The sequence below is a fragment of the Callithrix jacchus genome, chromosome 5 (assembly GCF_049354715.1).
Source record: "Callithrix jacchus isolate 240 chromosome 5, calJac240_pri, whole genome shotgun sequence".
NCBI classification, from domain to species: domain Eukaryota; kingdom Metazoa; phylum Chordata; class Mammalia; order Primates; family Cebidae; genus Callithrix; species Callithrix jacchus.
Window position 1 is genome coordinate 95,231,177 of NC_133506.1, and position 27,404 is coordinate 95,258,580.

Below are 27,404 nucleotides of genomic sequence, written 5' to 3' on the forward strand. Positions count from 1 at the left end.
AAGCAGTTCTCCTGCCTCAGCCTTCCGAGTAGCTGGGACTACAGGTGCCTGCCACCAAGCCCGGCTAATTTTTTTTTTCTAGTAGAGATGGGGTTTCACTATGTTGGCCAGGCTGGTCTCGAACTCCTGACCTTGTGATCTGCCCACCTCGGCCTTCCAAAGTGCTGGAATTACAGACGTGAGCCACCGCACCCAGCCCCATACTCCAGGTTTAACTAGCTATCTTGTGTTGCTTTTTTGAGGCGAAGGCAGGGGTGATGAGCAGGCCAGCATGGAAGTGAACATGTGACAAATCAAAAGGATATGAGAAGTTGCTAAATGATAGAAGAGTTCTAAAACCAGAGATCGTGGTATTCTTATACTTTGAAATGAACAATGTCAAATTCAAAGCCCATCTTAACTGACTGTGGAGAAAGCAGACACTGGAATGAAGTCAAGTACGGTGGAGGATTAAGTCTTCATTCCTTTTCAGGAGGGAGAGCCCCTCCCTGCATGCATGTCACCTCGCTAACAGGCGGCAGGAGACACTGTTGCGCTGTGCTCTCTTCCCCAAGCGAGAGGCCTGGGGATGGAGGAACTCAGAGATCACTCGCTTGTGAATACAGGGAAAAGAACTCTTTTTTACCGCAAGGATTTAATGTGATGTTGATGGTAAGTGACATGATCACTGAAAACAGATGCCATATGGAGTCTTATTGATTGATGTGCAGATCTCTGACAGCAGAAGCACAGGTTGTCAGTATGCTTTTGTGGTTGTCTTCCTGAAGATCTAGTCAGGAAAGGCTCATCTTCCTTTCAGATGCTGGACTGTGAATCATGCTGACAGGAAGACAGGGTTCTTCTAGCCGGCCTTGTTATTTCGAAGTGTAAGCAACAGGGGGAAATCCCCCTTCACAAAGTCTCATCTTTAAATGAAAATTTCCTCTTAATAGTTCACTAGGACCTGTTTTTTTTTTTTTTTTTTTTGTTTCGTTTTGTTATGCTTTTAGACAGTTGCTATTAACTTTAAAGAGTTTGCCATCTTTCCAGATCTATGTGTGACAACTTTGGTTAACTCGGGGTTTTGTGGAATGAGGGATTACAGCCCCTGGTGCTTTTGTGTGAGTTTAGATGCTGGTATAGTCCAAAGAGATAACATGACTTCACCATGTGTAGGAAAACGGCGACTGACTGAAAGTAGGAACGCTGGCAGGAGGCAGCTAGAGGAGCCCCTTCACCTGAATGAAGGTTGCAAGATGTAGCTGTTTGCTTTTAATTGGTGTGGTCTGATCAAACAAATCAATTGAGTGAAATATTTATAAGCTCTAGAGTGAATGATATTCTTTAGACTCTCAAAGGACAATATATATTGTTAGCTACTAATTGTGTGATTCTGTAAAAAAAAAAAGCACGAGGCAACAACATCAGAAATGACGGCATCGGATAATATGATGCAGTGTTAGGGCATACTTTATTCCAATGGTAGATTCTAATAATATTTTCTGGATTTATTTTTGATCAGTTGACTCATATTATGTTTGTTTTAAAAATACTTATTTTTAATAATGTTAGATATTTTTCTACTATAAAAGCAATACATATTTTTCATTAAAAACATGGATAACATAAGAAAAATCGCCCATAGTTTTACTACCTAAAGACAACCAGTATATTTTTCTGTGCATGGGTTTTTATATTTTTTAAAAAATACCATATATACAATTCTATATTCTGTTTCTTAAACTTCACACTATATCACATAAAATATGTTTTGTGTTAAATTCTTCTCAATTTCATTTTATCAGCCTCCAGTGGTAATTTTCAAATGAATATACTGTGGTATTCTCAGCTATGTGGATGTTTATCACTTTGTCATGAGTACTACTGCAAGGAACATTTCTCTGAAAACTTGTATCTCTGCATCTTGGTTTATATTTATGTAATTGGCTACCAGACATAGAATTATTAGATCAATTTATAAGAACATGTTAAGGGCTTTTGATAGAAATTGTGTGTTTTCAAGGCCGATTGTTTCAGTTTACACTCTCTAGCAGAGCACAATCATGTTCATTTCATGGCTCCATCACATGACCGATTTTTGAAACTCTCTTGAGATTTCATGAGGCACAATGGAATTTGGAAAGAGATGTGGCTGCTGTTTGACCTTTTCCATAACTCCTTCCCTGTCCAACTTTCTTCATTATGAGATGAATTACAAAATATCTCACAAAACCATTGTGTAAAAAAAACTAGTAAACATAGATGGAAGATAATTCATAATTTAAAAATACTTCTTAAGCACCTGCTGTATGTGGGGTTGTGATGAATACAATTTTTTTTCAACTGGACATGCTTAACAAATTTTAATTTTTCCCAGATGATAGTTGTCTAGGGAATAAGAGAATGAAAAACTTTGGTTAGGGTATTAGGAGACATATTCTTGACCTAGCTCTTTCACTAACTTCCTGTGTGACCTTGGGTAAATTACTTAACCTCTTTGGGTGTCTATTACTTCATCAAGGACGGCATTGGATTTAACCAGATTATGACTAAAGTGCTTCTGACTCTAAGATTCTTTGATACGATCAGAGACATTTTTCCAGAAAAGGATGAGTCTTCTAATGACTCCTTCTTTAAAAATCCAAATGGAGAGTGCGTACAATATATTTTCGAAAACTCTTAGTGAGTGCAAATCTGTATTGCTGTACTGGGGTAATTTTCATCTTTGTATCCAGATTTTTCTTAAAATAAATATCATGAATTTTACCTGATCTTTTTGTCAGTTAAACAAAAACAGATGAAAGTTGTAACAAAGAATCCTTTAAAAATACAAATATACGACAGAATGTGCCAAATTATACGTGAGCTTTGTACTATAATGGTCACTGGTTTCAGTGGGAATTTCACACAAATCTTTGAAATCAGAATTTAAGGCTTGTAATTACAGCACAAAGATATCCTACCCTGAACAGAAAGCATAACTTTATCTGAGCTGCAATTAATATTTTATTTCACTTTTTATCTACTCTAGAATATGGTGCTAGCAAGGAAAAAAGTCATATATTATTTCCTACAGAATATTTAGCTAGATGTGTTCTTTAAAATAAGTTTCATTGAGATTTAATTCATACACCATAAAATTCTTTTTAAGGTATACAATTCAGTGGTTTTCAGCATATTCAGGGTTGTACAACCATCACTAGAGATATGTGTTAAATACATAAAATGAAAATGTCTGGACAGTGTAACTAGTGCTTGTTTCTGTTTATTGGATCTGGTATTGTGCATATGTCCTTTTTTGCTATTCAAGACCTGGTTTGATTGTAAAAATTTAAACCATTCAGAGTTTATAAAATATTTGGATATATGTTATGGGCACATTTTTAGTTTAATTTGAAATCTACCATCTACTAAATACTACTTGGAAATATTTTGTTTCCATAACAAAAATAATTAAAAATGTGTGTTTGGTGGTTTTATAATACAATGAAAGATGCTTGCAAAAGTTTATATGTTTCTGAATGTATTTTAAGTATTTAGAGTTATTTGAGATGTGCACTGCCCTCTATAGACATAATTCTAATGGATGATTAAAAATATCATGCCCAGAGAAAAATATCTGAAGATGATAGAGGGATAATAGTTGTCTTTTCTCTCCATGCCATGAAAACACACACACACACACACACACACACACACACACACACACTGCTTGTATCTTGAGAAAGCATAGGTATGATTCAAAGCAGTAAGTAATAATCATTAAGATATTTCTATTTTATCCTGGGTATTTCAAAGGATTGATTATGAGTTAACTAGATTTGTCTTAACCTTTTGCTTTGCAATGAAGTTGCTAGCAATTTTTTCTTAACTATTTTATAAACAAGCTGAATAACTTGCTTCTGTACTGAATGACTTTCTAGTAATACATACTACCGAAGCTATAAAAACATAAAGCTCTCATTTTAAATTTAGATTTTCTCCTTAACACTAAGTAAGCTTTCCAATATGATATCTCATTTTTCTTCTCTAGTCCATCTCTGAGGAACTGAATGGGTTGTCACAAATTATTCTCTTACTATTTGATTTGAGAAATTGATACCCATTTTACAGATGAAAAATTTGAAACAAACCTTTCACTAGAGAGGTGAAAAGAAGAGGTGAATGTTCTTGCAAGGACCTCAGTACAGATCTGAACAATAAGAATCTCTAAGTGTCTGCACAGATTACTTGAGATGACTTCGAATAAGTCACTTAACCCTTACAATACCTTATTTTTCTCATCTGCCAAACAAGAGAAAAGGGTGGTTTAGTTATATGGCTTATGATGACCAAAAGTCATTGCATAACATCAAGTAGTTGTGTAAGTTCAATTGCTGGGAAGGTATCAACACACTAACATTTTTAATTGAACCTGTACATTTTCTGTGGAAGTTTTATTCACATTGGGAAACTAGTCAAACTCAATGTAAAATACACTGAGACACTATGAAGGTATAAGTAAGATAATTCAGATGATGATATGTTAAGGAGATTATGAACATTGATTTTTATTATTGTGTTCTTTGGTGAGCATTGAAATCTAGGAGAAGCAAATTTAGGAGATGACTCATAATGAGACAAGAAAAATGCAAAAAAAAGCGTGAGACAAAAGAGATCAAATACTTAGCTGAAAGAAAACAAACCTGGAAACTAGTTGAAGACCGGAAATGGTAGGCATGAGTTTTATTTTTGTGAAGTTGGTTATTTCTGGAAGTGTTGCATGTTTTATAAATGCAGTTTATTTATTTTTATTTTTATTTTTTGAGACGGAGTTTCGCTCTTGTTACCCAGGCTGGAGTGCAATGGCGCAATCTCGGCTCACCGCAACCTCCGCCTCCTGGGTTCAGGCAATTCTCCTGCCTCAGCCTCCTGAGTAGCTGGGATTACAGGCATGCGCCACCGTGCCCAGCTAATTTTTTGTATTTTTAGTAGAGACGGAGTTTCACCATGTTGACCAGGATGGTCTTGATCTCTTGACCTCGTGATCCACCCTCCTCGGCCTCTCAAAGTGCTGGGATTACAAGCGTGAGCCACTGCGCCCGGCTATAAATGCAGTTTATATAATAGTTGGATGCTAATTGTCCAACCAGAAAAAAAAATTGTCTTCTAGAAAGAAGACTGATGCCCTCTTTTGTTAATTATTTCCTTCTGCCTCTGTCAGAACAGAGGGAAAGGCCAAAACTCAAGGCAAAATAGTCAGGGAGCAATCCTGTGGCATTTGGAGCCAGCACTCCTGTGGGCTGAATCACCTGCTTATGAATGACTGTGTGACATCTCCACCCAACTGCCCTCTGAAGTGAGTTCGTAGCATCATCCAAGGACACAAACATCATTCATTTGAAAAAGTTCCTGTAGTAATAACATCTTATAGAAATGCATGCCATGGAACTTCAGGAAAACTCATATCAAGTGGAAGCATCTTCTGCATGGAATTTCTCTTCAGGTGAAACTAAAATGAGTTCCTTTGCTGACCAGGAGAAATGTCAGCCAACAGTTCTTTTGGAACTAATGAGTACTTCCCTACTCAAGGAAGCAACTTGAAAGACCATTCAAAATGTATGCTGTCTGGCCGGGCCTGGGATCAGTATTTGTTCATGTTATCAAAGCACATAGAGAGTCCTGGCTGCAGATGGCAGCATCACACTAATGCATCCTTCCCAGAGCTTCCCAGGGCTGATTTGTGGGAAAGAGCCATAAAAGCTCTTTGGTGCCTGGAGGACTAAAGTTCACTGTCTTTAAAAAAACAGCCACAGTTTTTCTTTGTTGAGGGTGAAACTTTCCTTGACTCTTCAAGCATTCATTCCCAAAGTCACTGTGATCAGACATTTGTGGGGCTTGAGAGACAGACACGATGAATGTGTATTTTATTAGAGCTTCTGAAAATATCAATTGTAGGGCCCTTGAAAACACAGATTTGTCAGCATTTCACGTTAATAGGCTTTTTATTTGTTTGTTTTTCTTCCTGATTTATAGACAGCACCCCATTATAGAGGCAATATATCTTCATTTAAATAACTTTCAAGTTATTTATGACTGGCAAGGACTTTGAGGCTGGGGTGTTTTACTTTGTTTTATTTTTATTAAGAAGTTCATTCTGGTGCTAGGGTAACAGTAGAAATAAAAGCAATTTAACAGAGTTCCCTGGATGAGTGGAATAATCTGAGTCAATTGCATGATAGATCTAAATTTTTGAGAATGTTTTCATTTCCAGCTATATTCTAACTTCAATTTATAACAAAAATGATATGTAATCTATAAGTGATGAAAACTCACTATGTGACAGAGTCTTTTATGTCTTATTTCATTTAACTCTTGCTACACATCCGTGAGTATTCTCACTTTGAACCTGAGGAAGCAAGGGCAAAGAGCCTCAATGACTTGCCCAAGACTCTTACAGCTCATCGTGGTGGAGCCAGGCTGAAATGCAGGAGTTTTCAGGTTAAGATCAGTCCCTTCAGAGCCACGACAGCTTCCTCTCTGAGGAGAATGACAGGCTAGTAAGTAGGCAGGAGAGCTTCAAGACGGGAAAGTGAATGTGACTTGTAAGCACTTGAATTGAGTGGTGAGTGATTTTTAAAATTTCTTTATTTCTTTATTGAACAGATATTTATCAAGTGTTTTGTATGTGCCAGGCCTAGGATAGGAACGGAGGAAACACTGACATCATCTATAATACCCAGTTCTTGATCCTTTGTTATCCACAGAGGGAAAGCCAGCATGCAAACAGATCACTGAAACAGTGCACTCTGTCACTGCATTTAGTACATTGTATCATACAACAACATGGGGACCCAGAGAAGGCAAACCTTACCTGGGGTGGAGGAGAAAAGAGGCTTCCTGAAGGAGATGATGCTTCAGTTGAGCTTGGTGGGCTAGACTGGCATATTGAAAGCGATGGATGGAGAGCATTCCAAACAGAGGGGCAGAAACCGAAGCTGGCATGGCATGCACCTTAAATGACATCCAGCTCCCACACTAAAGTGCACAATTTAGAATATAATTGTGTCAAGTTCAAAGGGAAGCATGGGAGTTGCTATTTTCTCATTAACCGCTTCATTAACCTAAAAACTATTATAATAATGCTAAATCTCAAGGTCATTTATATGGTACCCTCAACCACCAAAAGTATAGTGAAGAATCTGGGAGGGGAAGAAAAATACAAAAACTAACATTTATTGAATACCATTCATGTTATATCAGTCACTGTTTCCCATGAACCCTGTGATATTATTAATGTACCTTGGCCGGGCGCAGTGGCTCATGCCTGTAATCACACTTTGCGAGGTTGAAGTGGGTGGATCGCTTGAGGTCAGGAGTTCGAGACCATCCCGGCCAACATGGTGAAAATGTCTCCACTAAAAACACAAAAATTAGCTGGACGTAGTGGCACACACCTCTAATCCCAGCTACTTGGGAGGATGAGGCAGGAGAATTGCATGAACCTAGGAGGCGGAAGTTGCAGTGTTCTATGATATTTCTTTACAATGCTAAGGAAGTTGCTTATAGTTAAGTAACTAAGAAAGGGCAGTGCCAGGGTTGAGACCCTGGTGACTGTAAAGCCCATACTCTTTTAATGGTTTCTTTCCTCATAGTACCCTCAAGATGAGCATCTCAGAGTCTGTGTATTGACTTTCTTACACATTTTACCCATCAGAAAGTGCCTCAAACTCTAACTCAGGTGGTTTCCTTTTATAAATCACAAATCTATTCCCACTGCCAGCTCATCATTTCACATATTGATTAAAAACCTCCCAGTTGGATGCAGTGGCTCATGTCTGTAATCCCAGCACTTTGGGAGGCCCAGGCAGGCAGACCACTTGAACTCTGGAGTTCTAGACCAGCCTGGCCAACATGGCGAAACCCCATCTCTACGAAAAATGCAAAAATAAGCTGGGTGTGGTGGTGCATGCTTGTGAGCCCAGCTACTTGGGAGGCTGAGGTGAGAGGACTGCAGCGGGAGGATTGCTGGAGCCCGGGAAGTTAGCCTGCTGTGGTCTGTGACTGTGCCACTGCACTCCAGCCTGGGTGACAGAGACCATCTCAAAAAAAGAAAAAAAAATTAACCTCCCTGTGGCCTCAGTTTCACCACTACCAGTTCAATTCTTTTCCTAAAATAGAACTAACCACATCATTTTCCAAACAAAAGTCTTTACTGCTTTCCAGGTGCCTTCATAATAAAGCTCAAACTTCTTAGCATAGTACTGTGATCAAGGCTGTTCTCTTAACCCTGCCCTCATCTGTCTGTCTCTCTTTTTTAAAAAATTTATTTTTTATATTTTTATTTTTTGAGACCAAGTCTTGCTCTGTCACCCAGGCTGGAGTGCAGCGATCTCGGCTCACTGAAACCTCCACCTCCTGGGTTCAAGAGATTCTCCTGCCTCAACTTCCCGAGCAGCTGGAATTACAGGCACGTACCACAACACCTGGCTAATTTTGTATTTTCAGTAGAGACAGGGTCTCACCATGTTGGCTAGCCTGGTCTCTAATTCTTGAGCTCAAGCAATCCACCCGCCTTGGCCTCTCAAAATGCTGGGATTATAGGCTGAGCCACCGCGCCTGCTCATTCCCCTGCCTTTTACCATAACTGTATGACACTGGACTACTTACTGCTGCCTAAATACGGTATATTCTCTTTCCCTAAAATGTACTTCCCATCCTTCTTAATCTGACAGGATCTGACAAAATCCAATTAATCTTTCAAGGCCTAGTTTAAATGTCACATCCTCTGTGAAACCTTCTCCTATCTCTGTGTTAAATTAACACTTTCTTCTTTATACTCCCACAATATGATTCCCACCTTTATTAATGCACTTAACATTTTATTTTAAAATGAGCTGTGTACACGTATGCCTGTTGAATTGAGAGTGCTGTCATACTCACCATCACATATGAAAGTCACACAATTCCTCATAAGCCAAAATAGTAGACACTCAAAATGCTTATTGAATGAATAAAACTCAGTTATCTGAATTCACAGAAGCATTAAAGATAATTAATTAGGAAGGGGAAAATGAGATTGCAAGTTATGACAGGCATGCTGATGGTAGGACAACATACAACTCTCAGTAAGAGAAAGCCACATAAAATACAATTAACTAAAAATACAAGTTTGGAATTATTTGCTATAAAGTTAAATATCCCATTTATTTCAGTAGACCTTGAAGCGGCATTGTTACTGCACAATACAATTGATACTAATAGTAGTGATCCAGTATCACTATGAAAGCATTTATAATTTGTTGTCCAGAGTATGTACATCCTTGTTCATGGTGGCATGAGCATGATAGCTCAATGTAATACAACTGAGAGTACAGAAATAAACTCATGTGTCTATAGTCAATGGACTTTTGAAAAAGGTCCCAAGATCATTCCAATGGGGAAAGAATAATTTTTTCAACAAATGGTGCTGGGACAACTGGATATCCATATGCAAGAGAAGTTGGATCTCTACCTCACACCATATATTGAAACAAACTCAAAAGCAATCAAAGACCTAACTGTAGGATCTAAAACTATAAAACTCTTAGAAGGAAACTTAGGTGTTGATCTTTATGACCTTGGATTTGGCAATGGATTCTTAGATATGACACTAAAAGCACAAGCAACAAACAAGCAAAAAAGTAGATAAATTGGACCATCAAAATTAAAAACTGCATATCAAAGGACACTATTAAGAAAGTGAAAAGTCTGGGCATGGTGGCTTATGCTTGTAATCCCAACACTTTGGGAGGCCACAGCCTGGACAACATAGGGAGCTCCCTTTTCTACAAAAAACAAGAAATAAATTATCTGGGTATTGTGGTAACGTGTGCCTGCAGTTCTAGCTACCTGGGAGGCTGAGGCAGGAGCAGTAGCTAGAACTACTTGAGTCAGGTAGGTCGAGGCTGCAGTGTGCCATGATCATGCCATCACATTCCAGTCTGAGCAACAGAGCAAGACCTTGTCTCACACACACACACACACACACACACACACGAAAAAAAAGGAAAAAAAAAAGTGAAAAGACAACCTAAAAAATAAAAGGAAATATTTGCAAATCATTTATCTGATAAGGATCTAGCATTTAGAACATATTTTTAAAAAATCTTACCACTCAACAACAACAAACCCAATTTCAAAATAGGCAAATGACGTGAATAGTCAGTAGCCAATAAGCACATAAAAAATACTCGGCATCACTTGTAACTAAGGAAATGCAAAGCAAAACCACAAGGAGATACCACTTCACAGCCGCTGGGATGGGTATAATTTTTTAAAAATGGAAAATACAAGTGCTAGTGAGGGTGTGGAGAGGTTGGAACTCTTGTGTATTGCTGCTGGGAATATAAAATGGTGCAGCTGCTGGGGAAAGCAGTTTGGTGGTTCCTCAGAAAGTTATAGAATTTCCATATGATCCAGCAATTCTACTCCTAAGTACCTACCCAAGAGAATTGAAAAGATGTAATCAAACAAAAAATTGTGCACAAAAGTTCATAGCATTATTCATAATAGCCAGAAGGTGAAAACAACTCAAATGTCAATCAATGAATGAGTGGCTTTTACAAATGTTAACACTTTGTTATACTGGCTTCAGCGAATTTGGTGTGTATGAATCTGTCCCATTTATTTATTTATTTACTTTGAGATGGAGTCTCACTCTGTCACCCAGGCTGGAGTGCAGTGGCACAATCTTGGCTCCTTGCAACCTCTGCCTCCCGGATTTGAGCAATTCTTCTGCCTCAGCCTACCAAGTAATTGGGACTACAGGTGTATGCCACCATGCCTGGCTAATTTTTAATTTTTAGTAGAGACAGGGTTTCACCATGTTGGCCAGGCTGGTCTCGAACTCCTGACCTCAGGTGATCCACCCGCCTTGGCCTCCCAAAGTGCTGGATTACAGGTGTGAGCCACCACACCCAGCCCCCTTTATTTTTATATACTGTTTACATGTTTGTAACATGTAAAAAAAGAGCTAATTTTTGTAATATTTTTAGTAGAGACAAGCCTTCACCATGTTAGCCAGGATGGTCTTGATCTCTTGACCTCGTGATCCTCCCACCTCGGCCTCCCAAAGTGCTAGGATTACAGGCGTGAACCACTGCACCTGGCCAATGTTTGACAGTTTTATACATCCTTCAGGTAACCTCATGCCCCACCCCAGTATAGCTACTTTTCATAACCTGTGGACTTCACAAAGTCAACCTCTCTTTTGATGCAGATGGACATTTGTTCTGGCCTGGAGCATGGTGCATGTCCCTGATCCTCTCCTTCCCTACTTTATGTGCTTGACATTGTCAGTTACAAGGCCTCAAAGATGGACTAGAGGTCTGGCTCCTCTAGTCCATCTAGAGGATGGACAAATTCATATTCACTGGCACCTGAGCCATTAGGTTAGCAATTCGTATATGCATCTTTCAGGCTAAATGCAAATGTGCCTCATGACCTCACTCATAACAGTATTTCCCTGGGTGGTATTTCTTAATATGGGTTATTATGTGCTTAAATATGGATTATTATTCTTCTCTGTGAATCATTATGTCCACATAGGTGTGGTTGGTTAGATAAACACAGAGGAGATACATGAGCTGAAGCTGAACCTGTGGAAACATTCTATTTTCAGTGCTTATAGTAATGACTTGCACATTTGTAATATCTCTTTCTGGCATCTTTTCATGGTGGGTGTTGAGTCTGGAAGAAAAAAAAACTGGGGATAGGTGGAGGTTGGTGAGGAACGCTTCCCACTAACAGATCAAGACAACTAAAGGCCTGACATGGTGGCTTATCTGTGTCTTCCTAGCTCTGTGGGAGGCCCAGTCAGGGAGATTGCTTGAGCCTAGGAGTTTGAGATCAGCCTGGGCAACATAGTGAGACCCCAAACCTACCAAAAAAAAAAAAATAGCAGCATATGGTGGCATGTGCTTGTAGTCCCAGCTGCGTGGGAGGCTGAGGCGGGAGGATAGCCGAGCTCAGGACTTTAAGGCTGCAGCAAGTGGTGACGGCACCACTCCACTCCAGCCTGGACAACAGAACCAGACCCTGTCTTAAAAAAACAAAACAAAAAAGACATCTCAAGTATAGGTTTGCTTTTAAGTAACAAAAATGCACATGAAACACTTAAACAAAATTATAACTCAAAGAGTTCTCACGTAGATTAGTCACTATAACTTTGTAATACATTCCAAAATGTGTTTCTTCTTTGAAGTTTTAATTGAAATGAAACCTGGGTTAATTAGCATGTGGCTTCTTGTCTCAGAGATCAACACGTTTAAAAATCAGGTGAAGAAGTCAATTTCAATGTTAATCTAAGGTGTTTGAAATTTCTTTTAGCTTTAAAATGCTTCAAAGTATCCAACCTATCAGATCTGTAGAAAAAAACAGATGTGTGTTTAGGAACTTTTCAGCTTGTTTCCACTTCATTTTCATTTTTAGTTTGCATAGAGAAAATAGTTCCTAGTAATAATTGTTTCAGGTGAAAAGAAGTTCGAGGCAAATTGAAAATATTTTTTGAATAGCTCAAGCGATTTATACTTTATATAGAATGCAGTATTGTTCATTCTGTACTCTTATTCATAAATGATATTGTTTGATCATTGTTAACATGTTAGGTACAAGATCAATGATTTTTGCTTGACAATACCTTGTACTTAAAAGTGTTTTTAATGTTTATTTATCATCTGGTTTTAATGTGGTGGAGTCACAATACATGAAAGAGAATATTCACTAGACCCATCTTTTGGGTTACACCCATTAACACAAAAGTTGTAATGTTTTCTAAAATGCCTTCATTTAATTGCCAGCTATGCTGAACTTTTCACAAGTTGCATCAATAGTGAGTCACTTAAATAAAAAGTCACTAGTGTGTACAATAGAACAAAAGAAAGAGGCAAAAGAAGTTTCAGCCTCTAGACAGATGTAGAATTTTCAAAAGGCACAAAGAGATAACTTTCTGTCAACTTCTCATCCTATAAAAGGGCTGTAAGAAAAATACTAAAGCGTCTAATACCATGTAAACATTAATAGAAAACTAATATTTCAGCAGGTGTGGGTGTTGCTTTTTCAACTGAACACAGTAATCCTTTGATCATGTCTCTGAAAAGATTTTCTTTCCCAGCTATGTGGCAGCAACTTTTCTTAAAGGTATAGCTTCATTTTCTGGAAATGTCTTGATATCTTTATTAGTTTTTGCTTTTTAAAAATATTCCATAAAAGTAATTATTGGCTACTGTGAGAATACTTGTTTTGCTTTTAGAATTTCTCCTGTTTAAATTTACTAACATCTGTTATTAACTATATCATACACTAATATTAAGCTTTATTATAGTCAAAATTATACTTTTTCTTATAAGATATTAATATAATAATTAAGCTTCACTAACGAACAAGTATTTAGAGTATGCCTATTACATACCCTAGACTGGGCAATCTGTTGTGTTACATAAATATAAAGAAAAAGTACTGCCTTCAAGGAGCTTACAGTTGATTTAATATTCATATCTATTAATATAGTATTAGGATTATACATGTGTCTGATGCCAAAATAATAGCCAGGTTAATTGTCTGCAATTGAAAAAGTTATTCTTTTAAAAAAGCTATTAAGTTGGTGATATATTACTATATATTATCATTGCAAACTGTATATATATATATATATATATAATTTTACTTTAAGTTCTGGGACACATGTGCAGAATGTGCAGGTTTGTTATATAGGTATACATGTGCCATAAGGGTTTGCTGTAACTATCAACCCACTGTCTAGGTTTTAAGCCTCGCATGCGTTAGGTATTTGTCCTAATGCTCTCCCTTCCGTTGCCCCCTACCCCATGACAGGCCCCTGTGTGTGATGTTCCCCTCCCTGTGTCCATGTGTTCTCATTGTTCAACTCCCACTTATGAGTGAGAACATGCAGTGTTTGGTTTTCTGTTCTTACGTTAGTTTGCTGAAAATGATAGCTTCCAGCTTCATCCATGTCCCTGCAAAGGACGTGCCGCATATATACACCATGGAGTACTATGCAAACTGTTTTTAACACTTTCACTTTTCACCAGGTTTCATCAGTGCCCTACAGACATAGTGTAAGGGCAAACCTCACCATCCCTACTACTAATGTTTTAATTCAAACATGCATCCCAGTTTGCCTCCCAGCTGGGCTTCCTTCTCGTCTTCTCAAACCTCTGTTATCCACACTACCCCGGGAACAATTTGCCTAACATTTCCTGCTAAAAAGTCTTGGTGGTTTTTCATTACCAACTGAATAAAGTCCAAGCTCTTTATTTATTTTATTTTATTTTATTTTATTTTATTTTATTTTTTTTTTTGGGGGGAGGAAGGCAGGAAGGAAGGGAAGAAGGACGGTAGGGAGGAAGGAAGGGATGAAGGAAGGAAGGAAGGAAGGAAGGGAGGAAGCGGGGAGGGAGGGAGGGAGGGAGGGAAGGGAAGAAAGGAAATCAAGCAATGAAAGAGACATTGCCGACCTGGATCTAGAGGTTTACAAGTTGATTTCTTTTTTTTTGAGAGAAGGAAATTAAAAAAAAAAAATAAGTAAAGGAGAAGAAGAAAGAGGAAGAGAAAGAGGGAGAGTAAATGGAAATATTGCTTTATTTTGAAAAAAATTGGGTATTAATAATGGCCAATCAATGTTTCATTTAAACTAATGGGTAGGTGTGATGTGGTATTGACAAGAATGTATATTTTGTGTATTTGAAGTGGAGAGCTCTATAAATATTTATTAAGTTTACTTGTTCTGGATCTGAGTTCGAGTCCTTGATATCCTTATTAATTTTCTGTCTCATTGAATCTAAGTCTCCTATCTGGGTGTTAGGATCGTTAGCTCTTGTTGTTGCATTGATCCTTTTACCACTATATCTTTGTTGCTTTAAAATCTATTTTATCCGATACAAGAATTGCAACTCCTGCTTTTTATTTATTTATTATTTATTTTTGCTCTCCATTTGGTTGGTAAATCTTTCTCCATCCCTTTGTTTTGAGTCTTTGTGTATCGTTGCATGTGAAACAGGTTTGGATGTAACATGCCGTTGGGTTTTGGCTGTGTCTTTTGATTGGGAATTCAGTCAATTTAAATTTAGGGTTACTGCCATTTGATGTTGACTGGCTGTTTTATCCATTTGTTGGTGTAAATTCTTCTTTATGTTGGTGCTCTTTACTTTTTGGTGTATTTTTAGAAAGGCTAATACTGGTTGTTTCTTTCTGTGTGTAATGCTTCTTTCAGAAGCTCTTGTAAAGCAGGCCTGGTGGTAATAAAATCTCCGAGTTCTTGCTTGTTCATAAAAGATTTTATTTTTCCTTCAGTTGTGAAGCTTAGTTTGGCTGGATATGAAATTCTGGGCTGAAGGTTCTGTTCTTTGAGGATGTTGAATATTGGCCCCCACTCTCTTCTGGCCTGTAGAGTTTCTGCCGAGAGATCTGCTGTAAGTCTGATAGGCTTGCCTTTGTGGGTTATCCGACCTTTCTCTCTGGCTGCCCTTAGTATCCTCTCCTTCGTTTCAACCCTGGTGAATCTAACGATTATGTGCCTTGGGGTTGCTCTTCTTGAGGAATATCTTTGTGGTGTTCTCTGTATTACCTGGGGTTGAATGTTGACCTGCTTTGCTAGTTTAGGAAAATTTTCCTGAATAATATCCTGAAGGGTATTTTCCAGCTTGGATTCATTCTCTCCGTTGCATTCAGGTACACCTATCAAACGTAAATTTGGTCTTTTCACATAGTCCCACATTTCTTGGAGACTTTGCTCATTCCTTTTTATCCTTTTTTCTCTAATCTTTTCTTCATGTTTTATTTCATTAAGTTGGATTTTGACCTCTGATATCCCTTCTTCTGCTTGAACAATTCGAGTGTTTAAACCTGTGCATACTTCTCGGAGTTCCTGTATTGTATTCTTCAGTTCCATTAATTCACTCATACTCCTCTCTAAGTTGTCTATTCTCAATAGGATTTCATCAAGCCTTTTGTCAAAGTTCCTAGTTTCTTTACGTTGGGCTACAACATGTTCTTTTAACTCACCGAAGTTTGTTATTATCCATTCCTTGAAGAGTGATTCTGTCATCAGGAGGCGCTCGTTCTCCATCAAGCCTTGTTCCATTGTCGATGTGGAACTGTGATCATCTTTAGAGGGAGAGGCGTTCTGACTTTGAGTATTCTCAGCTTTTTTACGCTGGTTTCTTCCCGTCATTGTAAATTTATCCTCCTCTCGTCTTTGAAATTACCAACTTTCAGATTAGGTCTCTTGAGTGGACGTCCAGGTTGTTAGTTCCCAGGGCCAGAGCAGCGGCGTTAAAACTGATGGTGCTTTTCTGCCCAGGATTCTCCTGTCGGGCTTCCTTCTTGTGTCCGTAGTAGGCGACTCTGCCTTCCCGGGGCTCCAAACCTCGGTCAGAAGGGGAACCGGTCCCGTTTACTCTGCTCCGAGAGCTGCCGCGCCGAAGTGCCGGCGGAACCGCTGCGCCGACCACGAGAGTCGCCCTGGCGACCCGTGTGTTTCCACCACTGGGGGATCTTCTGCTCCGTGAGCGACCAGACTTTGTCTGAAAGTGTGGCGTCCTCTAGTTCTCCGCGCCTTCCCTGAGAGCTGCAATCCCGGGATGTTAGCGATCGGCCATCTTGGATTGTTCTCCCAAGCTCTTTAATATGCACGTAAGACCTCTCCCTCTCCCACCCCCAAGCCTTACTCAGTCTTATCCTCTGCATCTCTCCATCTCCTGTAGAATTTGATGCTCTAGCAATACTGGATGAAAAAAAAAAAGGCTGTTACATACTCACAACAGCTGTTTCATACCTTTGGTGTCTTTTTCCTTACTGTGTTCCATCTGCCAGCATTGCTCTCTGGTGAGTCTTTGCCTGGCTAATTCTTCCTCATCCTTTAGGACAAATTCAGACATCGTTTTCTCTAGAGGTTCTAGGTTGAAGTTAGAAGTCCCAGCTGGGTGCAGTGGTTCACGCTTGTAATCCCAGCACTTTGAGAGGCCGTCTTGGGAGGACCATTTGAGGTCAGGAGTTTGAGATCACCCTGGCCAACATGATGAAACCCTGTCTCTACTAAAAATACAAAAAATTAGCGGGGTGTGGTGGTGCATGCCTCTTCTGTAATCCCAGCTACTCAGGAGGCTGAGGCAGGAGAATTGCTTGAACCTGGGAAGGTGGAGGTTGCAGTGAGCTGAGTTCGCACCACTGCACTCCAGCCTGGGTAACAAGAGTGCAACTCTGTCTCAAAAAAAAAGTCTCTTCTTCTGTGATCCCACAACAATCTCTGCGACTCTCCATTCAGCATATTATGTTGATATTATGCATGTATATATAGAGAACATAATATTCATTTTTGTATCAGTGCAACTGAACAGAATGCATGGATTAGTAGGTCTTTTGGAGTAAACATACATAGTTCAGTAGGTATTTTTTTCCTGTTTATAACTTTACTACTTTTTAGCGGAGTGCTGTTGGACAAATCTTCAAAACTGTTTTTTCATCTTTGTTTTTTTTTGAGATGTAGTTTTGTTCTTGTTGCCCTGGCTGGAATGCAATGACGCTATCTCGGCTTACTGCAACCTCCACCTCCCAAGTTCAAGCAATTCTCCACCTCAGCCTCATGAGTGGCTGGGATTACAGGCACCTGCCTCCACACCCAGCTAATTTTACGTATGATTCAGCCAGCTGTATGATTCCAACTATATCACATCTGGGAAGGCAAAACTATAAGATGGTAAAAAGATCATTGGTTTCAGCAGAAGGAGGAAGGGATTCACAGATGGAACACAGAGGATGTTTAGGGGAGTGAGGACCTTCAGGTTTGACACCTATGAATAACCGGGTAGCCTTCTTAATATGCATGTGTTCAACAATAGAAGCATACACACATACTGACGGTACATGTGTACATACGCGAATGCTGTGGTCAGTGTAAGAAAGCGATGAAAAATTTGATTGTGATTTAGATGTTGAAGCATCCAGTTTATTATTAATTCATTACTTTCTTAAATAAGAAATTCCAGAATCACATCCTCTTCTGAAGAATTACAGCATGTGAATTACAGCCAGAGACATTTTTCAAAATCTTAAATTGGGAACCACAGCTTAGTAGAAAGAGGGAGACATGAGTTCCAAGCGCCCTGACTGTGGTGGGGTTAGGTGAGAAAATAGAGTGATTTCATTTTAGTGCTGGTTTGTAACATTTCATTTCCTCTTATAAAAGTACTTTGACCTTTGTGGAACACGGGAAATGTAAAAGGACTGAAAAGAAGACCCAGGGGTTCTTTCCCACCCTTCCAGAACCATCTTCTCCAAAAGATCTTTAGACCAGAACACCTGTTTAGTATTACTCAGATGGGTGGTTTTATATCTTCTAATAGCAAAAATGCTAAATGAGGGACCTGCAGGATAATGGTGTCCTTAGCAGCTATGTACTTGGCATAATCTGGCATGTTTACCTAAGAGCTTGCTGTGTGCTTAATATGTGAAGTTCCTTTTCATGGCTGTTTGTTTCTGTTGGACTGTATGTGTTAAAAATAATACAAGGTCAAATTCCATGGGAAAGCATGGTTCTGATTGAATTTCCAGTCCCCAGATCTGGACCTAAGCCAGTAGGATCTGGGAATGTGGCAAGGATGGTATGTCTTACGTTGCAGCACTCAAAAGTGACTACTTAGGGTGATTAACTAGTGGTGAGGATAGGTTTGGAGAGGTATTTCAACCAGACCGATTAGCAAGTGGTGAGATGGGACAGGAACGCGGGTAAAATATATGCCCCCTCTCTGGAAGGGAGCTAAAAGAATGCCCTGGGCAAAGATGAAAAAATGAGTCAATATGTGTTCTTAAAAGTGATTTGAGTTGAAGAATCCAAGCCTTAAATGTAAGTATTTAGCCAAATAATTTGGGGCAACTTATAGGTAATGTTACCTTTAAGCCCATTTTTGACTACAAACTAAGAATTAAAATGTTTTATTTTTTAAAGCTCTATGATGTTCCTAATACTATATTAGTCTAAATTAAGCTCTGAAAGGTTCTGTTTTGTATCTTTTTAATTTCCTTTGTAAAACACCACAGCAAACACACGTCCACATGCTGACATTTTTGGAATTAGTTATTGTACCAACAATCTGTTCAAGAATATCACTCTTAAAAAGTACATTGTGATTGTTAATGTGATTGTGAAGATGGTGATTTCTCCAACAATCAGGATTTTAACCATTGCTCGGTCACCCTCCTTAAATGCGTTGGCTTCCCTTTTAAAAATTGATATACTCAATTTTTATCTATGGGATTTCGGTTCTCACTTACATTTCTACTCTAGAACACTTTCAGTCTTCTGCCTGGAAGGCCTTTCTCGCCTTTTGAGCTTAATGAAATCCTATTCATCTTTTAAGGTACGCCTTAAAAAAGATCTACAGAAAATCTTCTTCATCCTCCATCCTCCATTCTTCCCAAGCATAATTATTGCCCCTATTTCACAGTTCTGTAGGACCTAGCACTGTGTCTACTAACCGTACTTGTCACATTTTATCATAGTTAGCATGTTTTTATTATTCTCTCAAATTAATTGTAAGCTTCTTGAGGACAAGAATTGTCTTTTTCTAGAACATCTACTCCCCATGCTCAAGAAATTAGCATAAAGGCCAGGTACAGTGGCTCGCGCCTGTAATCATAGCACTTTGGGAGGCCAAGGAGGGCTGATAACTTGAGGCCAGGAGTTCAAGACCAGCTTTGCCAACATGGCAAAACCATGCTCAAGAAATTAGCATAAAGGCCAGGTACAGTGGCTCGCGCCTGTAATCATAGCACTTTGGGAGGCCAAGGAGGGCTGATAACTTGAGGCCAGGAGTTCAAGACCAGCTTTGCCAACATGGCAAAACCCTGTCTCTACAAAAAAAAAAAATATAAAAATCTGGGTGTGGTGGCATGTGCCTGTAGTCTCAGCTACTTGTGTGGCTCAGGTGGGAGGATCGCTTGAACCTGGGAGGTGGAGGTTTCAGTGAGCTGAGAGCCTGCCTTTGCACTCCAGCCTGGAAGACACAGCCAGACACTGTCTCAAAAAAAAAAAAAAAAGGAAAGAAAGAAAAGAAAAGAAATTAGCATAAAGTCTTATACATGGTTGGCACTTAAATGGTTTTTGAAACTAAAGAATCAAAAATAGAAATTTTTCTCTCAAGGGAAGAAGCATCTTTCCACACACATTCTCTTGCTCTGTTACTGAACTGGGCTTCCTGTTTGCTCATGTTCCCAGAATGTGAATATGAGCTTCCCGGCTTTATATCTGCAAATCTGTTTATCAGTTTTCTCATTGTAGAATTGGACAAGTTCCTTCTAATCCACTTACTTATTTAAAAAATACGTGTTGACCATCTACTATGGTGTACTGAAATTTTCATCAATATTAACTCTTCATTTTCTTAAAATGTTGATAAATAATAATATCTACTACTACCATCAATTGCATAGCATTTTACAGCTTACAAAACACTTTCAGCCAGGTGCAGTGGCTCATGTGTATAATCCCAGCACTTTGGGAGGCTGAGGTGGGCCGATCTCTTGAGTTCAGGAGTTCAAGACTAGCCCTGGCAACATGGCGAAACCCTGTCTGTACTCAAAAAGTACAAAAATGAGCTAGGTATGGTGGCACATGCCTGTAGTCCCAGCTGCTTGGGAGGCCGAGGTGGGAGGATTGCTTGAGCCTGGGAGGCCAAGGCTGCAGTGAGCTGTGATCTCTCCCCTGCACTCCAGCCCGGGTGATAGAAGGAGACCCTATCACAAAACAAAACAACAACAAAACCACTTTTACAGCCAACATTTCATCAAATCTTTTCAATATGTATGAAGTAGATATTATTATTATATCAACTTTTAAGGCATTTCTTGGATTCTCAGCTAACTTTACAGAAAAATGCTTTTATTTCACCATGTTGAATCATAAAATATAAGATCTCTAAGAGACCTTAAAGATCATTGAGTCCTATGCCTTCCTTTTACTCACCTTAAGATGACTCACCTGAGATCTGGATTGGCAAAGTGACTGAAGCTGTCGCGTATTCTTAATAAATGTCAGAGTTTAAGTTGTAATAGAATCTGCCTTCTGAGTCTGAGTTTGATATTCTAGCCACTACTCCATGGCCTCTAGGACGCAAGTTTGAGTAACCGTCACCCTCATTTTTGAGAAATTCTATTTATTCATTTTTCAGAAGGATCACTTCTGACATGGTTTTGCAAATCTCTTGTTCTTGTCATTGTCTCCTTCCTGATTTGTATTCTTTTTTTCTCCTTTGCCTCCAGTATCTATAGTAAAACTTATGCATACCTACACCATACACACAACTTTTACCATGTAATTTTTTCTTTCTGGAAGATTTCATCTATCTAGCTCGCTAACCTTCATTTTTTTCAAATCTTCTAATTTCTTAACCTTTAGTTCTTGTTTTGAATATTCAGATATCCAGTTAGTTGGATAGTTTTATAGCATTTACCCAAAGGTCTGATGAGAGCCCTGGGTAATATGATCACGGGGGCTTTGTCGCCCAGTATTCCTCCTTTCCAGAGGATTCAGGGAATTTTAAACTGGAATGAATTCTTAAAGATACATGGTCTAATTCCATTGTCTTACGGATGAGGAAAATGATCTCCAGTGAAAAGAAACTTGCCTCAAGTGATTTGGATTCTGGATCCAAATCCAGGATTCTAACCACGGTCTCTACCACATTGTACTTACTGCTTCTTGCCTGGAAATAAGATCTCTGGTCAAGGGCAAGGGCATCGGCTGAGTGCAGAAAATGGAAGCCAATGCATTTAAGTTGACATAATGATAATGTCCACTTCATACATATTGAGAAGATTTGATGAAATGGTGGCTGTGAAAGTGGTTTTGTTGTTGTTTTGAGATGGAGTCTTGCTCTGTTGTCCAGCTGGAGTGCAGTGGTGCAATCTCAGCTCTCTGCAAGTTCCCAGGTTCAAGTGATTCTCCTGCCTCAGCCTCCTAAGTAGCTGGGACTACAGGCGCGTACCACCATGCCCGATTAATTTTTTATATGTAAAGACAGGGTTTCACCATGTTGGCCAGGCTGGTCTCAAACTGCTGACTTCAGGGGATCTACCTACCTCAGCCTCCCACACAGCTGAGATTACAGGAGTGAGCCACCACACCTGGCCTGTTTTGTTTTTTTTGAGACAGGGTCTCACTCTGTCACCAAGGCTGGAGTGCAGTGATGAGGTCTCCAGACCAGACACTACTAAACTGGTCAAAATTTCAAATAATTTGAAATTTCTGTTTATAAAAATTGACCTTAATTGTAGCTAAACCTGGAGGAGTCTTCTGAACAGCCTGGGAAACCTTCTCTCCCTATTCCAGTTTATCAAACTATTAGAAATATATTTTATTCTGAATGAAAAATGATCATTATATGACAATTTTCTAGCACTCTATGCTATTCTATCTCTAAATGCAAGCCTTATTATTCATTTCTTCGTACATTATAGGGAAATACTAATAGTGCCTCAGCTGAAACTAGCTGAACTTAAAACATAGTACATGAACGAACCCTTTATAATTTATTAACGAGATTTGAGCATAGAGCCTGATTTTTGTAAAATTTGGTTCTGTGAGACAGAGTCTTTTGCGTTGATTTAAGGTATCTAGATTCAGACTGAAACTTTCCAGACTTGAGAGTGTTCACATTTTCGTAGTTCAACTGTAAATCATCTTTCATTTAGAAGATTTAAAGACAGACTTGAGATCTAAATCTTTTCAGTCACCTTCCTAACTAGGAACAGCCTCTAGAAGGGCCTTGTTACGGTTTTTCCTAATGGATTAGAACAAACAGTTTGATAATGTTCAAATAGAACAAATACTATCACGAGGAAAACAGCATTTTCCTCTAAGAGTTAAATGTAAAATTAGGTGTCATTATAGGGCATTTGGAAGACGTTTGAAAGAGTCTAGCCCAAGCAGACCAAACCTCTCCAATGTAATGGGCAGCAAATCAAAACCAGAGCGGTAGGTTTGTTGTTCTTGTATTTGTTTTGCTTCATCCTGCTTGATTATTTTGGCAAAGTGAAGCTGAAACGGCCATGCTCTGAAGTTCTGTAAATGTAAGCTTTTAATTAGGTAAAAGACTCTTTTGCAGCTCTTGCTGGGTGCTCATTTTGTGCTTGGAATGCCTTATTCTCCATACGCTGCTATGTTTTGAAAAGAGTTGCGGTGGTCCGCGCTGACTCGCTCCAGAAGCCACGAAAACCCTCCTCCACGGAGCTTTTCCGAGTTTCATCCGCTGGGAGGTGGCTCTTGTAGGTGTCTGACGCGTTTGAACATCTCTGGAATTTTCTGTATATTTGCACTGTGAAAGCGAAACTCAACTCTGTTCCTGTGCTGAAAGTTGAATCTGATGAAAAGTTTTCTATCTAAAAATTGTTTTAAAATTAAAAACATTTTAAAGTTAGCACTACAGTAAATGGTCGGTTTTTCCCAGAAGAGGGTCTTTTCTTCTTTCCTTTTTCGCTAATATTTGCTCAAACGTTTGACTGATTTGCACGTTTTTCCATCTGTGGTTTTAACTTAGAAAATGGAACAGAGGAGAAAAATAGTTATCAAATGATGGTACAAAACTGTGGCTACCTTTTTTTTTTTCTTTTAAGCAAAGCAAGTTTTATAATCTTTAAGTTGATATTTTTCATTTGGATGAAACAATTTTGAAATAATATTCTTGCATACTAGGATTTTTAAAAGGTTATAATCTGCCTTGCAAACTATTCATTTAAACAGTGTAGGTACAATCCAAGTGATATAGAAATTTAAAAAAAATTTTAAACCATTTGAGAGGGAAATCTTGATTAGAATCAAATTGGAAAGTGTGTGTAAGGAAATATACATCATTTTTAGCATTTTGTGGTAGAGTTAAAGGAAATCCCTAAGCCAGCTTCTTTCTGAAATAGTAAATATGTTGTATATAAATTAGGAACCAAAGTTAAAGGATATTCTATTTTTTTTCAGTTAGAATTCAGTCTGCTTTTTAAATCTAGAATACAACAGTCATCTACATTGTACAAAAAGCAGCCACTTTTATGAAAATGAATCCTAAAGTATGTGTGTCAATATTCAAATATTAAGAATGTCTACATGTTCTTCTATCTGTGGTTTTAACTAAAACATGGAACAGAGGAGAAAAATAGTTATCAAATGATGGTACAGAAAAAAAATTGCCACCCACAGATGATCTTATCACACTTATTCTTGTGAAACAGGTGTCTGAACTGATTTGGGAGCTTTGGTTTTATTTTTGTCAGTGTTTAATTTCCTGCCATGCAGCTGCAGTTGGTGTTATGAGATTTATGTGATTAAGTGTGCAAAATGACAAACAAGCCCGTCTGCTGCTCATCTTCCCTCCTTAGTCAACTAATCACCTTTGGATTCTGGGCTCTGTCAATGAGCGAGTCCCTCGCGCCAGTAAGCCGCATTTATCAATCTAAACATTTGATCTGCACTGACGGCATTAGTTGGAGGTGAGGTCTAAGACAAAAGTTGCAGTTTGGATTTAGGAAGGCATTTTATAATCCCAGGTTGGAAGTGGTTTCCCTGGTTAAAGTAAGCATCTTTCTTTCTGGTTACATTGATACCACACAGTTCACACAGTCCTGCACATGCGCCTCGGCTATGTGGGAATCATAGCAGTGCTGCCAAGATTGAAAGCCTCAAGAGAGGTAGACTGGTCAAGACCATCTCATCCTGCGGTAATGAGGTTACTTGGAATTCAGAATCATTTATTCTTGGCAGCAAAATGTTCACAGTGAAGGCTTGAGACTTATACAAAATCACCCTTAGGTGATTAGGGGCTCAGTGGCTCACACCTGTAATCCCAGCACTTTGGGAGGCCAAGGCGGGTGGATCACTTGAGGTCAGTGATGGGGAGTTCGAGACCAGCCTGGCCAACACGGTGAAACCCCGTCTCCATGAAAAATACACACATTAGCTGGGCGTGGTGGTCTGCATCTGTAATCCCAGCTACTCGGGAGGCTGAGGTGGGAGGATCTCTTGAGCCCGGGAGGTGGAGAGGTGGAGGTTGCAGTAAGTGGAGATCAAGCCACTGCACTCCAGCCTGGGGGATAAAACGAGACTCCATCTAACACACACACACACACACACACACACACAACCACCCTGACAGCAGTACTGTAGTTTACATATCTTTCACTTGCACGTTACTTGACACACTTGAAGGATCTGAGGTGATTGATAGCTCTCTGTGTTTAAGGTGATGCCTGCCTTCCTGCAGATGCTATCATCTTAGTGTATTAGTGGTAGTAATGACTGGGATTTAGGTAACACTGTCTTAAGTAAGATCGCAAAGTATTTTATGCTTATTATCTCCTCCCCTGGGAGCACCAGTCAGTATTATTCTTTAGAGCATGCTGGTGGGAAAACTGAAACACTTTTTAGAGGAGAGGACTTGACTCGGTTCCACAGATACACAGTGGGAGGTACTTTGGGTCTCTGATCTCCCAATTGCTAACTTGCTGTTTCTTCAACCCAATTACCATTTCCTCTTCATTTTTCTCAGTGAATAGGAGCCATTAGCTTTTACATTTCACTCCAAGGTTTTGTTTTCTGCAACAACAAAATCTCTGGACAGTGGGAAAATACATTTATGTGTACCAGCTTGCATTTGTATCATAGTATATGGGTCTCTGCATATGGTTTGGCATGTGTTTTGTTTTTTTGTTTGTTTTTTGAGACAGAGTCTTGCTCTGTCGCCCAGGCTGGAGTGCAGTGGCACGATCTCGGCTCACTGCAACCCCCTCCTCCTGGGTTCAAGCGATTCTCCTGCCTCAGCCTCCTGAGAAGTTGGGACTACAGGTGTGTGCCACCACTCCCAGCTAATTTTTCTGTATTTTTAGTAGAGACAGGGTTTCACCATGTTGACCAGGATGGCCTCCATCTCCTGACCTCGTGATCTGCCCGCCTCAGCCTCCCAAGTGCTGGGATTATAGGCGTGAGCCACAGCGCCCGGCCTAATTTTTATATTTTAAGTAGACACGGGGTTTCACCATGTTGCCCAGGCTGGTCTTGAACTCCTGACCTCAAGTGATCCATTTGCCTCAGCCTCCCAAAGTGCTGGGTTTATAGGCATGAGCCACTGCTCCCAGCTGGTTTGACATATATTTTTAACAAAACTGAGTGTGACAGGATGACCTCACTCTGAGTCTTGAAAGGCTAGGCACAGGAGCTGCTGAACTTTCTCTGTACGGAAGCCCAAATGCACAATGCTGCCCCGTTGCGAATGTGATTGGATAGTGCTAGAGATGATGTGGGCCTTCTTTATATCTGGGGCTTTGCTTTCTCTCATCAGCTTTCATGGGATCCTTTCCTTGCCTCGCCCCCTGCACCAGCTCTCCCAATTCACATATGACTGTGGGAGTAGACTCAACTCTTTGCAGTTCTATAGAATTCCTTAAGCAAAGCAGATCACGCCTTTGGTGCTTTGTGAACGACCAAGCCCTCTAACACCCAATTCCTTTTGTCAGCATAAACCCCAATTTGAGAGCATTTCTTGTGGTAAAAACACAATCTGATGAAGACATGAACTGGGTTTGACACACATTTGGCTTGGAAATATGTTGTTGATGAAGGATCCCCCTTAAGCGTATTTGTAAATGCAGGTATTTCTCAGTTTGAATTGATTTTTTATAAAGGGAAAGGGAGAAAAGAGAACCTTAGGAACATTGAACATTCATTTTGCATCAGTCTTTATCTTACATGTTTTCACAAATCTAACTTGTTCAAACCTTTAAAAAAAAAAGTTACTTCTCTGCTGGGCATGGTGGCTCATGCCTGTAATCCCATCCCAGCATTCTTGGAGGCCAAGACAGGCGGATCACAAGGTCAGGAGATTGAGACCATCCTGGCTAACATGGTGAAACCCTGTTTCTACTAAAAATAGAAAAACTTAGCAGGGTGTGGTGGCGTGTGCTTGTAGTCCCAGCTACTCGGGAAGCCGAGGCAGGAGAACCACTTGAACCCTGGAAACGGAGGTTGCAGTGAGCCAAGATCGAGCCACTGCACTCCAGCCTGGGCAACAAAGTGAGACTCCATCTAAAAAAAAATAATAATAATTTATTTATTCCATTTGAACAGAGGAGAAAATTGAGTGAGAAGTCAAGTAACTTGAACAAGTTCCCTGGTAATAAACTAATAAATAGTGGAGCCTTAATTCCAGTCCTAGCATGTGGGATAATTACTGGCCAAACTATACTGGAGAGGCCCTTGGGTGAATTTAAACACTGATCTTGAGTGTCATGGAAATACTGGAATGAAATCGCACTTAAGGATCAAGTGCACTACATACACAGCCATGGCCATGCAGGTATTAAATATAAACACAAAAGAAATCTCTTCCAATCCTATAGCTTGTGGCATTTGA

At 39.4% G+C, this 27,404-nt stretch overlaps 1 long non-coding RNA gene across 1 annotated transcript in view; it reads left to right on the plus strand.

Annotated features, from left to right (window-relative positions):
- The first annotated feature begins 544 nt into the window (after positions 1–544).
- LOC128932124 (uncharacterized) overlaps positions 545–27,404 on the plus strand; it is a 57,376-nt gene continuing 30,516 nt past the window's right edge. Inside the window, exon 1 of the long non-coding RNA XR_008481571.2 lies at positions 545–651. This is a non-coding gene — a long non-coding RNA (uncharacterized LOC128932124). The remainder of the gene's footprint in view (positions 652–27,404) is intronic.